The 13,855-nt window shown below is 43.8% G+C and overlaps 1 protein-coding gene across 1 annotated transcript in view; it reads right to left on the bottom strand.

The window, feature by feature from the left end:
- The window catches only part of EPB41L5 (erythrocyte membrane protein band 4.1 like 5), a 214,491-nt gene extending 212,172 nt beyond the window's left edge, over positions 1-2,319 (bottom strand). Inside the window, exon 1 of the mRNA XM_023556079.2 lies at positions 2,213-2,319. The gene's annotated coding sequence lies outside the window, so the exon portion shown is untranslated. The remainder of the gene's footprint in view (positions 1-2,212) is intronic.
- Positions 2,320-13,855: the final 11,536 nt, after the last annotated feature.

Genomic DNA, 13,855 nt, shown 5'->3' with positions numbered 1-13,855 from the left:
CTGGGGTTCCTCTAGTCTCAGACCATTAAGTCTGGTCTTTTTATGAGAATTTGAGTTCTGCACCCCACTTTTCTCCTGCATCATCAGGGACTCTGAAAACATACATTGTTTTAAAAACTTTTTTAAAATGTTTCCCCATATTCACTCTTCCCCATCTCCCAATTCCATCCTGCTTGCTGTAGCAAGTGGATTTTTGTTCCCAGTATAAAGCCTTCAGTGGCTTCCAAAACCCCAGGCCCTGCTCCCTTACCTGGCTCCTCCTAGGATCCTGACTCCTCCCATACCCACTCCTCAGTCTGCTCTAGTACTTTCTGCTCAGGTCAATCACCTTCTAACCCAGGGCCTTTGCATTAGCTGTTCCATCTTTCTGGAATGCTCTTCATCCCACTTCACAACCTTCCATTTCAAATGGCTAACTTAAGATTTCTACTTAAAATGTCTTTTCCTCAGAAAAGCATTCCTGGACTCTCCAGTCTAGATTACATGCCTTTTAGTACCCTTAGCCGTATCTTTAAAACACTTAAAGAAACTGTAGTTACATGCCTAATTTTTTTTTTTTTTAAACTGGATACTTCCCCCACTAAGACTCAAGGATAGGGACCTTGCCTGACTTGCTCACCACTATGACCCAATAGCTAGCACAGCAACATGCATACTTTAAAAAAAAAGAAAGAAAGAAAGAAAACGCATGGCCATAAAGTCCCCTGGACGCTCAATAAAGAACTTGCCTGACACACTAAAAACATTTAGCCTACTTTCTGGATGGTAGGATTATGTGAATTCTTTTTAACACTGATTTTTAATCTGTGTTTTCTAATTTTTGAAATTTTCCTATACAGTTATAGAAATGCAAATAGAAGTAATCCATTTTAGTACCTAAATTAACTGGAAGTTGCTTTTTTAAAGAAATTAAATATCCCAAACCTGGAAGTTTGTTTTGAAATGTGTATGCTCTCATCCATGAAGGCCAAACCCTTTTGATAAATATGCTAATATACAGCAAGTGCCATAAAATGTTAATATCCTTTGTCCCAGTAATACCAATACAGAAAATGTTTGTAAAACAGTAATTCGACAGAAAAAAAGTTACATACATATCGTTTTCTATTGAACTTACCGGTGCTAGTTTTAAAAAAAAAAACCTGCAAACTACCTTATATATACAGTCTACTATACCTTTTTTTTTTTTTTTTTTATACCAGGTAAAAGGAGCCTTGGTGGTGCAGTAGTTAAAGGGCTGCCTGGTGGACGGTTCGAGCCCACTCCGTGGCAGAAAGATGCGGCAGTCTGCTCTCACTGTCTCGGAAATCCTATGGGGCAGTAATACTCTATCCTATAGGATCGCTATGAGTCGGAATCGAATCAAAGGCAGTGGGTTTGGTTTTCTGGGTTTGTGTTTTTTGTTTCTTTGTTTATATCAGGTAAGGTCAAGCAAGTCGTTAGTCTTATGAGTATTTTTTCCTTAATTTAAATAAATACTTCAGAATTAGTTAAAAACATTGCCAGTTTAGAAGAGCTGGGTCTTCTAAATGAATTCTTGAGACTCACCATAAAGGTAGTGGTAGATACAATTAAAAGTTTGCACAACAAAGAACCCATCATTAACAGGACAAATGACACGGGAGTGGGGGCGGCTGCTCCCACAGACCTCGTCACTCCGGGGAACGCACCTGACCCTCACACTTTCAAAGCGGCCGAAACTAGCCCTCAGAGCCCACTGGGGTTTTTGTTATTGGACTGTGACATAAACTCAAGGTGCTCGGTTTTGTCCCCTTAACGTGCCACTCCTCCCGCCAGCCGGACGGGTAAGACGCTGACCCGGAGGCAGAGGTGACCAGCGCCCTTGCCACACCGCCGGGCGACCCCAGGGCTGTCGGGGGAGCGACGGCCCCGGGCCGGGGAGCGGGCTCGGGCGCGGGAAACATTAACCCGGCTTCGCCCTCCGGCTCGCCGCCTCGGCCGCGACGCGCGGTATCGCCCGAAACTCGGCGGCCCCGGCTCATTGGCCGCCGCCGCCCCTCCCTCCCGGCAGGTTTACTATTTGAGCGCGGCCAGAACCGGCTCTCGCCGCCAAGGTCGGCCGCCGAGGGTCGTCGGCGCGGCCCGCTCGCCTCCCCGAGCGCCCGGCCCGGCCCGAGAGCGGCGGGGTCCCCGGGCGCCGGGGAGCGGGGCGTGAAGGGAGCCGGGCGGAGCCGCCGGGCCCCGCGCATACCTGGGCTGGGGACGGCGGCGCGGCGGCGGAGGAGGCGCGGGCACCGGCGACCAGATGAGTCGCGTCCCGAGCAAGGCCGAAGAAGGGGCGGCGCCTCTGGAGACGCCAAGAAATGGCGGACCGGAGACGCGTACCCACCCGGCGATAATCCCCTGGAAGACCCTAGCCGCCCGCAGGCCCACCCCTTAAAGCCCCCTCCAAGCTCCGCCCACGGAGGCGGGGTGCGCTAGTCTTAAAAGGGCAATGACACCGCCCCGGAAATCGGCCCGCAGGGAGGGCCTCAGGTTAAAAGAGCGATGCCAGACGGGGCCGAGCTAGAAGTAGCCCTACCTGGGGGACTTAAGCGGCTTCCCACCGTCAGACCCCGCCCCCGGAGGGTGTGCACTCAAGCTAAGAAAACACACCTTTTGCCTGTGGTCCGTCGACTCATGTGATCCCGTAGAACAGAGTAGGGTTCCTAAGGAGCGCTGGTGGATTCCAACTGCCGATCTTTTGGTTAACAGCCAAACTTTTTAACCACTATGCCAACAGGGCTGCTGGACCCCAAATTGGTCATCCTATAGGGGCGGTTTAGCGCTGTCTGAGCTCAGCACTAAAAAAAAAAAAAACTAGATGTTTGGAAATCTGCCTCTTATACTCTTTTATTCATTCGTTCAAGAAATTAATTCAGCAAATATTTGCTGAGAGCTTATCAAGTGCCTGTCCCTCACTTCAGCTCTAGAGACTGTAACAGACTTATGTCCACGCTATTAAAGGAACTTTCATGCTAGTGGGGAAAAAAAAAAAAAAAAGTGGGGAGTGAGACATAAATATATGTAAAGTGATGATAAGTGTCATGAGGAAGAATAAAGCTGGGAAGAAAAATTGTAGGTTACTACCAGAGAGGTCCTCTGGAATAAGGTAACGTTTATCCATTCATTCTACAAATAATTTATTACAGTGTTCTGAACACTGGAGATACAACTGATAAACAAGACATACAAAAATCCTTCATCCTTCATGGAGCTTAGACTCTGGCAGGGGAGACTGAAAATAAATGAGATAAATTAGTAAAATATACAGCATGCTATTGTTGTCAGCTACTGCCTAGTCGATTTCAACTCATTTTGACCCCATGTGTGCAGAGTTTACCTGTGTTTTATTGACTATGCAAAGGCATTCAACTGTGTGGATCATAACAAACTATGAATAACACTGCGAAGAATGGGAATTCCAGGACACTTAATTGTGCTCATGAGGAACCTTTACATAGATCAAGAGGCACTTGTTTGGACAGAACAAGGGGGATACTGATTGGTTTAAAGTCAGGAAAGGTGTGCGTCAGGGTTGTATCCTTTCACCATACCTATTTAATCTGTATGCTGAGCAAATAATCCGAGAAGCTGGACTTCATGAAGAAGAACGGGGCATCAGGATTGGAGGAAGACTCATTAACAACCTGCATTATGCAGATGACACAACCTTGCTTGTTGAAAGTGAAGAGGACTTGAAGCACTTACTAATGAAGATTAAAGACCACAGCCTTCAGTATGGATTACACCTCAACATAAAGAAAACAAAAATCCTCACAACTGGACCAATGAGCAACATGATAAATGGAGAAAAGATTGAAGTTGTCAAGGATTTCATTTTCCTTGGATCCACAATCAACAGCCATGGAAGCAGCAGTCAAGAAATCAAAAGACGCATTGCATTGGGCAAATCTGCTGCAAAGGACCTCTTCAAAGTGTTGAAGAGCAAAGATGTGACCCTGAAGACTAAGGTGCGCCTGACCCAAGCCATGGTATTTTCACATCATATGCATGTGAAAGCTGGACAATGAATAAGGAAGACCGAAGAAGAGTTGACGCCTTTGAATTGTGGTGTTGGCGAAGAATATTGAAAAATACCATGGACTGCCAAAAGAACAAACAAATCTGTCTTGGAAGAAGTGCGACCAGAATGCTCCTTAGAGGCAAGGATGGCGAGACTGCGTCTTACATACTTTGGACATGTTGTCAGGAGGGATCAGTCCCTGGAGAAGGACATCACGCTTGGCAGAGTACAGGGTCAGCAGAAAAGAGGAAGGCTCTCAACAAGGTGGATTGACACAGTGGCTGCAACAATGAGCTCAAGCATAAAACGATTGTAAGGATGGCGCAGGACCGGGCAGTGTTTCGTTCTGTTGTGCGTAGGGTCGCTATGAGTCGGAACCGACTCGACGGCACCTAACAACAACAAGTGCAGAGCACAACTGCTCCATAAAGTTTTCAAGGCTGTGAGCTTTCTAAAGCACATTGGCAGGCCTGTTTTCCAAGGCACCCCTGAGTGTCTCCAGACCACCAAAGCAGGGTTGCTGTTGTGTGCCCTCCATTTCAACTCATAGCAACCCCGTAGGACACGGAGTAGAACTGCCTCATATGGTTTCCAAGGATGTCATCTTTAGGAAAGCATTATGCCACATTTTCTCTAGCTGACGCAGGGACTAGGAATAGGGAATGAGAGGGTTGCAATTTTAAATAGACTGGCTGGAGAAGGAGGACAGAACCTATAGGTGGTACACTTAGCTGCTAACGGAAAGGTTGGAGGTTCAGGTCCACCAGAGGCATCTCAGAAGAAACACCTGGTGATCTATTTCCAAAAATTGAGCCATTGAAAACCCTAGGGAGCACACTTCTACTCTGACACACATGGGGACACCATGAGTTGGGGTCCCCATGAGTAGAGGTCACCATAAGCTGGGTGCTGGTAGGGAAGGAGGAAGGTCTTATTAAGAAGGTGACATGTGAGTGAAGGCCTAAAGGAGGTAAGGGAGTGTCCCTGTGAATATCTAGGGGAAAAGTAGTCAGGCAGGGGGAACAGCAAGGGCAAGGGCCCTGAGAGAGGAAGCACTTGGCTTATTCAAGGAGGGCCAGTGTGGCTAGAGGGGAGGGGGTGTGCGAAAGAATGGTAGAAGACACGAAGGCGGCCAGCATGGTCCTCCACTTAACGCCCTCCAGTGGTTCCCCGCATCCCTCAGAGGCCAGACCAGGGCCAACAAGATAACACACCAGCCACTCCACTTCCTTCTGTTACCTGTGGGGTTTTGGTCAATGCCCTTTATCTGGCTGAAGAAATTCCCTTTTATTGCTCACCACTTTCTTCTTGAAATCATGAAAAACGTGAAACTGAAACACGAACCAATTCCCAGGTGAACACTTTTGAAGCTATTTCTAATCCTGAAGCATGATAAAAATTCTAGCATGAATATGCTTAGAAGCAGATTTTTTTTAATTTCTTCAAATGCTTTGTGAAAAGTTTAAATATACTAAGATGGAGCCTTGAGTGTGTCCCCTAGGTGAAGTGAGGGCTGATGTCTTCAAATTATCTCACCCTTATCTACACCTTCTCCAACAGTCATGGCAGGAAGAAATGAAAATTCCATCTTCCTGCTGCTCCACGCAGCCACAAAAAAACCCATTGCCACTGAGTCGATTCTGACTTATAGTGACCATGGGGGATAGAGTAGAACTGCCTCCACAGGGTTTCCAAGGAGCACCTGGTGCAACTGAACTGCTGACCTTTTGGTTAGCAGCTGAACTCTCAACACTACGCCACCAGGGTTTCCAGCAATACACCAGAATTCTGAACATCTCCAAACAGGTCAAAAAAATTCTACCACCATAATCACCTTTATCAGAAATATATATGAGATAGGGAATGGTACAAACCCTGTAATAAATCCCTGATGCCTTGATAAGGGAGGATCTAACCAGTTGCTCAGTTGCCTCTCACTCATGGAGACCCCATGTGTTTCAGAGTAAAACTGTGCTGCATAACATTTTGAATGGTTGATCTTTTGGAAGCGGTTGACCAGGCCTTTTTTCCAAGGCACCTTGGGTGGATTCAACCCTCCAGCTTCTGAGTTAGCAGCCAAGTTGGTTAACTTTTTGTACCACCCAGAGATTCCAGGAAGATCTAATAACTAGACATATTTACAATCGTCCCATTTTTTGGTTCTGGGGTTTGTTTTGTTTTGGTTTTTATACCCCAAGGTATTGCATAATAGGCACAGGATAGCTAAGAGAAGTAAGTCCCTTTTACTTGTAAAGTGGACAGTAGGGTAATTGTGAAGAGGGAGGTATGAAGGGAGAACCAGCAGGAAGTTCACAGGCCTCTTCTCAGTCCAACAAGTGATAGGAAAGAGAAAATAAGGAAGCCAAGGAAACGAAATTGATTCCTTTAAAACTACCCATTTAAGCTACCATTTTACAGAAAATACAGAGGAGCATGATAAATGACACTATCCAGAGCAGTAGGCAAAATCAAACTACAGTTGGAGAAGAAAACCTGTAAATCAACTGGTTGAAATATGTGAATCCTATTTTAATCTTTATTCAAACAAATTGTTAAAACAAAACAAAACCTTTAAGGTCACTATGAAACTGTTGGAAATTTGAACAACTGTGTATTTAATGATATTAAAAAGTTATTCTCTATATAAAATATGGAAGTTGTTGCCAGGTGGAAACCCCAGGTTCAAACCCCAGGTTCTGCTCTGCATGACTTGATTTAGCCGATAAACAAGAGACCGAGGTGGGAGAACAGAAAAGCGCTTTTATTTCAATGCGCAAGGAAAGTAACAGTTGGGGCTGCTGCCACCAAGACTGCTCGACAAGGGTGAGAGGGAAGGTTACTTTTATGGGGTTTACAAGCAGGAAGTTCATACCAGTTACATCAGCAACATTCTTAATCATACCATGCAGGTGCATTGGGGTTTACGTGTAAATTCATGCATCACACGTTCAGAAAATGACAGTTAAACTCTACCAAGAGGCAGGGAAATTACTATGTATGATGTACTTAATGAGCTAAAAGGTTATCCAGAATGTCAACATGGCGCCTAAACCATTTTCTGCCCATTTCCTCTAGCTTTTGGCAGCAGTTAGCGAAAAGAGGAGCCCAGGGTGTTAATGTAAAGCTACAGGGGAGGGGGAGGGGGGAAGCATGTCAACCACGGTGCTCGAGGCAGTAGAATTTTCCGAAGCCTGGGGACCTCTGTCTTAAAGTTGTAAAGGATTTCATTTTACTTGGATCCATAACAATGCCCATGGAAGCAGCCGTCAAGAAATCAAACAACGTATTGCATTGGGCAAATCTGCTACAAAAGGCCTCTTTAAAGTGTTCAAAGGCAAAGATATCACTTTGAGGACTAAGACGTGCCTGACCCACGCCGTAGAATTCTCAATCACCTCATATGCATACGAAAGCTGGACAATGAATAAAGAAGGCTGAAGAAGAATTGATGCCTTTGAATTATGATGTTGGTGAGGAATATTGAATATACCATGGACTGCCAAAAAAATGAACAAATCCATCTTGGAAGTACAGCCAGGATGCTCCTTAGAAGCGAGGATGGCAAGACTTCAGCTCATGTACTTTGGACACATTATCAGGAGGTCCCAGTCCCTGGAGAAGGACATCATGCTTGGCAGAGTAGAGGGTCAGCGAAAAGAGGAAGACCCTCCACAAGATGGATTGACGCAGTGGCCACAAGAATGGGCTCAAACACAGCAATGATTGTGGGGATGATGCAGGACCAGGCAGTGTTTCCTTCTGTTGTACATAAGGTTGCTGTGAGTCAGAACCTACTCGATGGCACCTAGCAACAACAACAATGTGTATACCCCTGAGAAATAAGTGTGTATGTCCACAAGAAGACATGTATTCATAATAGCCAAAAACTAGAGACAAGCCTAATGTCCAAGAATACCAAAACCAAAAAAACTCAAACCTAGTGCCATTGAGTAGATTCTGTGTTACAGGATAAAACTGCTCTGTAAAGTTTTCTTGGCTGTCATCTTTACAGAAGCAGATCACCAGGCCTTTTTTCTGTAGCACCACTGGGTGGGTGTGAACTGCCAACCATTAGATCAGTAGTAAGCACAAACCATTTGCACTACCCAGAGACCCTCAATGTCCAAGAGTAGAATAAACCAAAAGCTTGTTGCCGTGGAGTCAATTCCGACTCATAGTGACCCTATAGGACAGAGTAGAACTGTCCCACAGGGTTTCCAAGGAGAGGCTGGTGGATTCGAAAAATAAAATTTGGTATAGTAAAATGATGAAATATTGCACAGTGCTAAAAAAAAAAAAAAAAAGAATGGCCTGCTATATTCAACAACATGAATGAATCTCACAACGAATTGAGCAAAAAATGGCAGACACAAAAGTGCATACTATGTGATTCCATTTATATGAGGTTCAAGAATAGCCAAAACTAATTTATGGTGATAGAAGTCAGAATGGAGGTTACCTAGAGTAGGATGGGATTGGCTACTAACTGGGAAGAGGCATGAGAGAGTCTCCTGGGATGTTGGAAGTACGCTATATCTTGATCTAAGTGGTGGTAAATGGGCGTATATACACTTAAAGATTCATCAAATGGTACACTTAAGATTACACCCTTCACTGTACAGATAAAATAGTCCTCAACTTATGACATATTTGAGGTATAACAAACTGCATTTACAACCATTTTTTTGTACATCTTATCATTAGTAATATGCACTACATACAATGTTGCAGTGCTTAATTTGCTGATGTTATCATTCTGACGCTCATTCACAGATGTTCAATTACATGATTTGCTGTTTAAAACACTGGTGTATAGATTTAGTTTTCTAAACTAAATCAGGGGCTTCAGTTGGTCGAAAAAATGGACCCAAATGCTAATTGCTTTGCTAAAGTCTATAGGCAGATTCAGGACGCAGTGAGATGTTACCACAAAATATATGAAGAAACTCCCAAATGTCTCTCAGTTTATCATACTGTGGGGGCTTGTGTGTTGCTGTGATGCTGGAAGCTATGCCACCGGTATTCAGATACTAGCAGGGTCACTCATGGAGGAAAGGTTTCAGCTGAGCTTCCAGACTGAGACAGATTAGGAAGAAGGACCCAGTTTATACGTAATGTTTCAACCCTCAAAGACAAATAATGATCAGATTTATAAAGATAGTAATAATAAAAGGCAAAAGTAATGAAAACTAAAAAAAAAAAAAAATGATGCATTCAGCCTACGTTAGAACCGACTTAGCACAGAGTCATCGGAACGAAACCTCATCATAAGTTGGGGTCTACCTATACATGTATTCATTTCAGTTGTTATTGTTAGGTGCCGTCAAGTCAGCTCCAACTCATAGCGACCCTATGTACAACAGAACAAAACACTGCCCAGTCCTGCACCATCCTCACAATCGTTATGCTTGAGCTCGTTGCACCCACTGTGTCAATCCATCTTGTTGAAGGTCTTCCTCTTTTTCGCTGACCCTCTACTCTACCAAGCATGATGTCCTTCTCCAGGGTCTGGTCCCTCCTGACAACATGTCCAAGGTATGTGAGACAAAGTCTCACCACCCTTGCTTCTAATGAGCATTCTGGCTGTAATTCTTCCAAGACAGATTCGTTCGTTCTTTTGGCAGTCGGTGGTGTATTCAATATTCTTCCCCAACACCATAATTGAAACGTATCTTAGGTCTTCATTATTAGTTGTCCAGCTTTTGCATGTGTGTTAGGCGATTGAAAAAAACCATGGCTTGGGTCAGGTGCACCTTAGCCTTCAAGGTGACATCTTTTTAACACTTTAAAGAGGACTTTTGCTGCAGATTTGCCCCATGCAATGCATCTTTTGATTTCTCGACTGGTACTTCCATGGGCTTTCATTATGGATCCAAGTAAAATGAAATCCTTGACAACTTCAATCTTTTCTCCATTTATCATGATGTTGTTTATTGGTCCAGTTGTGAGGATTTTTTTTTTTCTTTAAATTGAGATGTAATCCATACTGAAGACTGTGGTCTTTGATCTTCATTGGTAAGTGCTTCAAGTCTTCACTTTCCGCAAGCAGGTTGTGTCACCTGCATATCACAGGTTGTTAATGAGTCTTCCTCCAATCCTGTTGCCTGTTCTTCTTCGTGTAGTCCAACTTCTTGGATTATTTGCTCAGCATACAGATTGAATAAGAATGGTGAAAGGATACAACCCTGACACACACCTTTCCTGACTTCATACCACGCAGTATTCCCTATTCTGTTTGAATAACTGCCTCTTGGTCTAAGTATGAGTTCCTCACGGGACAGTTAAGTGTTCTGGAATTCCCATTCTTCGCAATGTTATCCGTAATTTGTTATGATCCAGAGTCAAATGCCTTCATATAGTCAGCAAAACACAGGTAAACACCATTTCAGTTAGTTGTTGCTATATAGCACATTGGAGTCCCTGAGTGGTACAGGCTGTTAATGTACTTAGCTGCCAACTAAAGGTTGGAGATTTGAGTCTACCCAGAAGCACTTTGGAAGAAAGGCTTGGTGATCTACTTCCAAAAAAATCAGCCACTGAAAACCCTTTGGAGCAGAGTTAGCCATGAGTTGAAATCAACTCTATGACAACTGTTTTTTTATATACCAAATCACTCCAAAAGTTAGTAGTTTAAAATAACAATCACCATTTAATAGCTCAAAATTCTTCACTTTAGGCCTGGTGTAGCAGGGCCACGTTGGCTCTTCTCCACGTGGTGTTGCAGGGTGGATGTGGTGGGAGGGCAGAGCTGAAGTTGCCAAGATGGCTTCACTCCTGTGAGTGGCATCTCAGCCAGGTTAGTGGAAATGAACGGCTGAGTTCTCGCTGTGTGTCTCTGTCACAGTGTAATCGGACTTCCTTATGAAGTGGCTCAGGCCTCTGAAAGAGCAAAACCTGAAGCTGTATGAAGTACTACACCCAGAAGTCACACAGTGTCTTTTCTGCCATCGTCTATTGGTCAAAGCAAGTCACAAAGCCAGACCACTTTAAAGTGGAAGGAGAAAGAGATTCCACCTCTTTATTCTTTGTTTGTTGAAACATTGTTAAAGCAGAGAAAATGGCTTTTCCTCTTCTACTTTTTTTTAACAGCTTTATTTGAATCGAACAGAAACAGCTCATACATGAAAGTGTACAATTCGGTGGTTTTTAGTATATTCAGAGTTGTAAAGCCGTCACTACCAATCTCGTCTGTTCTCATTCATCTTTTGGTGGGAGGAGCAGCATCTAGGGATGGGAGGGATTGCTTCTGGTTATCTCTGCATCTTTATCTCAATAAAAAAGCAATAATGATGATGATGATATGGAAGGTGGAAAAGTGGTGGGGGAATAAATGAAACATGAATGACCGTGAGTTGATCATTTTTGAAGCTGGGAAATAGGTACATTAAACTGTTATTGTTATTTTAAACACTATTTATTGTGTTTAAAATTTTCCATAGTAAAAATGTTTTAAAAAATTACCCTCTGGGCCATGTACTTGTTGGAGAGTCTTCATACCCAGGGATATGATTACCCCAGTGTACAAGCTACAGGATCTTAAGTGCCACCTGGTCTGCCTTTTAGGGCTGCCTCCCTCCAAGAATTACCCAGCATTTACATAACTAAAAGTTGTATAAGGTCCCTGGGTGGCATAAAGGGTTTCTGCTTGACTACTAACCTAAAGGTTGGTGGTTCAAATACACCCAGCAGCACTGCAGAAGAAAGGCCTGGCAATCTGCTTACGTAAACATCACAGCCAAGATAATCCAATGGGGGCAGTTTCACTCTAACACGTGGGGTTGCCATGAATCAGAATTATTCTGTTAAATTGTTGCATAGCACACAGTAGTTTGGAGAAAGTGTCATCTTCCACTTTCCCAGTCAATCCTCTTCTCTGCCTCCTGTGGGTGTCTTAGTCAGGGTTCTCTAGAGAAACTGAACCAGGGATATCTGTTTATCCTTCTGTCTGTCAGTCTATCTACCTGTCTATGTATCTAGAGATTGATTCCCTTCAAGACTTCAAGGAATTGACTCACATGATTGTAGCGGCTGGCAGGCTGGAGACTTCTGCAGGCTTGCGTCCCAAGGTAAGGTGATGGGATGGGTTGAGAATGAAGACAGAGAGAGTTCTGTCAAGGTGGAAGTTTAGTCTGAAGTTAATACAGCTACTCCAGCTTTCTTTAGATTAGTGCATGGTAAAGATCGGCAGGAATCCAATTCACAAACCGTGGATTGCACTGATCTGTCCTCATAACCCCACTTCTCCATCCTTGTCACCAGCTGCCTTTGACTCTAGCCACCTGGAGCTAGGTCAAAACTCCCAAGTTAAAAGGATACTTGTGACTGCCAAGTAGCCAGATGCCAGCTTCAAGTTTGAGAAACCCACATGACACCCCAAACTTCTGCCCTGCTGGCCACAAAATTAGGGCTGGTTTTCCACTACTCCTTCAGGATGTCAGCTGCAATCTTGGGAGTCCACAAAACATCATTACTTTCTGACTTACTGACTCCTCCTGCCCCTTTGGGTTCAGTAATTCACTGGAATGACTCACAGAATTCAGAGAGTATACCATAATTATAACTACAGATTTATCATCACCAAAAAGGTTACAATTGAAGAGACACCTAAGGTGAGGTCTGGGAGGGTTCCCAAGGCAGAGCTTCCATGTCCCAGTGGATGCTCTACCCTCCTGAGAGCAGATGTTCTCACCAACCATGAAGTTCTCTGAACCTTAGTGTTCCAGGCTTTCATTGGCCAGTCCTGCATGATAGGTTAAATCATGCCTCCTGACGCTAGCAAATAGCGGCCTCCCAAGTGAGTCTTTGCTGGTTAGGGTCAGCCCCCACTTGCCAGCACAAACACCCAGGTGTGGCCTGGAAGTTCCCGATCATGGTACCCTAATTACTCCAAGGATTATTTCCCCAGAGCCAAGGACAAAGGCCATTTTATTTGGGGTAAAACTAGGTCCTTTCCCCCACAGTTAGTATTAGCATGGTATATCTTTCTCCACTCCTTTGCTTTTTTAAAATTGTGGTACAAATATATATAACAAAATATTTGGCATTTCAACATTTTTAACACATGCAATTGAGTGACATTAATTACATTAATCCTATTGCATGACCATTACCACTATCCATTTCCAGTTTTTTCATTACTCTTAACAGACTCAGCGTCCCCTTCCCTCCCACCCCTGGTAACCACTGATTAAACTTTGGTCTCTACATACACTTGCCAGTTCTAGATATTTTACATATGTGGATCCATTCCCTTACTTTGAACCTATCTGTCTTTATATTTATTCTTGTAGAGAGCATACTGGGTCTCCAGGTTCCACTATATGTATAGATCGATAGTCTAGGACTCAGGCGACTCGGATGTAAACTTCTTGACATAGTTTCTGTGTAAATATATAGTTTCCTCTTCTCTGGAATTTTGCCCCATATAACTGCCCCACCTTCCCCAAACTCTAATCATTGTCTCCTCAACTCAGTAAGATGACCAGCCCTGTTTGGGTTCCCCATTTCTGCACCAGTCTGGAAATTGTTTCCTTATAGGAAGCCTGGCTGATGGCAAGTCTCACATCATTTGTTGCTCTTTTCTCAGGGATTATAATCTTGCTCTGCTTTTGGCCAATGTTGGAAAAGTTTCCTATATCTTGTCAAATTTTCTAGTTATTTAGATTGGGAGGATAATTCTAAACTTTCTTCCTCCCTCATGGTCAGAAGTGAAAGTCCAAATCATTTTCTGTTCAAATAGAGCAACTTACAAAATATAGACAAAGAATCTGAACAAGCAATCCACCGAAGAAGAAATATGCATGGCCAATAGACGTATGAAGATTTTCA

The sequence above is a fragment of the Loxodonta africana genome, chromosome 6 (assembly GCF_030014295.1).
Source record: "Loxodonta africana isolate mLoxAfr1 chromosome 6, mLoxAfr1.hap2, whole genome shotgun sequence".
Taxonomy (NCBI): Eukaryota; Metazoa; Chordata; class Mammalia; order Proboscidea; family Elephantidae; genus Loxodonta; species Loxodonta africana.
The sequence above is the reverse complement of the archived record's forward strand: the minus strand, read 5'-3'. Positions and strand labels throughout refer to the sequence as shown.